Genomic DNA, 3130 nt, shown 5'->3' with positions numbered 1-3130 from the left:
TTGTTGAGCGTTCTAAAGCCTATAGAATAATCGAAAATAAGTAAGCATTAAAGCACGACCTGAAGCTGAAAGTTCAAAATGGCAGGTGCGCAGGCTCGTTTGTTTTTAGAATTTGTCTACTAATAAGCTTGAAGCAAAAGCATAAGATTGTCTGAAAAATAAGGAAGGATTTTTACGTTTTCTTCTTTTTAACATCCCTCAATTTTTATTGCACATGTTTCAGCAATAATTCTTTGATTTACTATCATGTTTCAATGCAGAGCTTATTTTATGCAGTTTCGTTTCGTGCAGCAGAGTTATAATAGAAATTTCGCCTTTGGAAAAATTTTAAATTAGAACACAAGAAACTGTCGAGATGCCTGAAGAAGTGGTAGGTGATAGGACAGAGGTCTGTGAAGTATGGTGGATGAGGTACAATTCCGTAGCCCAGCTTGTTCAACCGTTGCAGTATCGGTAGTGCTGCGTGTAGCCGTGCGTTATCGCGCAGGATTGGTTCCCTTATGTTGTTTAATGCTTGGTGTAGATGTTTGAGTTTTGGTGCACTTTATCTATAAGCTGGACCTACTTCTCCGCCGTAATCGTTCTATCCGGATTCAAAAAACTGTGATGGATTAAATGAGTAGTAGTCCATCAAACAGTCAGTATGACCTTCTTTTGGTACAATTTCGGCTTCTGGTATTGCTGCGGTACTTCTTCGCGGTTCAAGCACTCAGCCAAACGTCGCCAGTTATCGTAAATGATCGATTTCTCGTCGTACACCACAAGTCGAAAAAAACATCTTCCTGCTTGCGTAGAAGAAGCGTCGACAATACTTCAACGGCGATTTTTTGATTGTCATTCAATTCGTGCAACACCCACTTGTCGGGCTTTTCAAACTTTCAATTCTCTTTAGATGCACTGAAAATGCTTCCACTGAGTTCTTCTACGAGCTATCGAAGAGTAATACGTTAATTTGCTTCCAACTGTGCATTCGTTAACAGTTCCTTGGCCTCATACCCTGCTTATGTTTCAAGTTGTTTGCACTGCTCTACATCCGAGTTTGAATTCGTAGAAGTAGATTTGTCGAAATTGTTGTTTTAACATCTGAAATGTTGACCTTTAAGATTTATCAAAAACCCAACTTTCACTGCAGATCAATTATACGGAACAAAAGTGCATAAAATTAGCTTTGCAATGACACATAATAGTACAGCATTCAAAGAAGAAGCAATGCTAAAATATGCACAAAAAAATGACATTATAAAATCGGTAATAATTTCCGAACGACCTAATAGAAGTCGTCCAATAAAATCATACTCCCTCTTATAGGTATTTAATATTGTAAACAGTAATGAGGCTCAAGCAGTGCAGTGGTTAGAAGTGCCCAGAAATACACACACTGGATCGATCCCTGGTTCGATACCGCGCTCCGAGCTCACCAAGCCTTCCATCCCATCCGAGGTCTGTAGATCTCAGTTTATAAACCCAAATAGGTAGCAGAATCGTCTGTGAGTTTATAAGCACAGATTTGATATGTTGGGAGAACACCACAAGTCGTTATAAAGGCAACATATGCATTAAATTACCTCTAACGATGCTTGATTAAGTCGAGTGCAGTGCGCATATATAAGAGATTAATCAATGCTAAGCTTTCAACTATTTAAGTACTTGAATTATGGAAAAAATATCCAACATCGCTCACTGTTTGTTAAGCATGCAAAATTAAATGTTTAATCACTAATTAGTTGCTGTTTCACTTACGACCTCTACGATTAATGGCTATCATAGAGAATGAGAGCATATAATAGCCACCTAAATATGCAAAAGGCAAGCTGTGTACGGTACTTGTGGGCGCGGTGCATTGAGGTACAGTGCAAAATACTTGTGATTGGTTCGATTCCGCAGCAGCAACTAAGACACCCATTCCGCCCCGTTTGAAAATTGGCACCAGATTTGTATGGGGATAAAAACACAGAATTGATACGCCCAGAAATTCACTGCTTCGGCCAAATGTGCAGTCATCATCACGATGCTTAATAGAGTCGAATGCATGGTATATCTTCACGGGATAGATCGAATGAATTCGACTACATTAAGCATCGCATGGGTGGCTGAGCCCAAGGAATGTTCCAAGTCAGTGTTTTTATCCTCGCAGACAAGTCTGGTACCACTATGCGAACCTCGGATGAAAAAGGGGTTTAGTTTGACTTAGGCGCAGTATTGAATCAGTGGGAAGGATCATCTTAGTATTGCTGTGCTCTTTTAACACTAACCACTTCGCAACATAAGCATTGATCTATGTGAGTAAACAAACCGAACAATAAGATAAGCATATAAAAAATAAGCAGATAAAATATTAAGTAAACATGTGGATGAGTAGATGGATAAGTGAAGAAGTGGGTGAATGAATGAATGAATGAATGAGTGAATGAATGAATGAATGAATGGAATGAATGAATGGAATGAATGAATGAAATGAATGAATGGAATGAATGAATGGAATGAATGAATGAAATGAATGAATGAATGAAATGAATGAATGAAATGAATGAATGAATGAAATGAATGAATGGAATGAATGAATGAAATGAATGAATGAAATGAATGAATGAAATGAATGAATGAAATGAATGAATGAAATGAATGAATGAAATGAATGAATGAAATGAATGAATGAAATGAATGAATGAAAAGAAATGAATGAATGAAATGAATGAATGAAATGAATGAATGAAATGAATGAATGAAATGAATGAATGAAATGAATGAATGAATGAAATGAATGAGTGAATGAAATGAATGAATGAATGAAATGAATGAATGAAATGAATGAATGAATGAAATGAATGAATGAAATGAATGAATGAATGAATGAATGGAATGAATGGAATGAAATGAATGCATGAATGAATGAATGAATGAATGAATGAATGAATGAGTGAATGAATGGAATGAATGAATGAATGAATGAATGAATGAATGAATGAATGAATGAATGAATGAATGAATGAATGAATGAATGGAATGAATGAATGGAATGAATGAATGGAATGAATGGAATGAAATGAATGAATGGAATGACTGAATGGAATGAATGAATGGAATGAATGAATGGAATGAATGAATGGGATGAATGAATGGAATGAATGGA

Source organism: Mesoplodon mirus (assembly GCF_964341445.2).
Source record: "Mesoplodon mirus genome assembly, contig: HAP1_SCAFFOLD_3618, whole genome shotgun sequence".
NCBI classification, from domain to species: Eukaryota; Metazoa; Chordata; class Mammalia; order Artiodactyla; family Ziphiidae; genus Mesoplodon; species Mesoplodon mirus.
Note: the sequence above shows the minus strand (reverse complement) of the source record.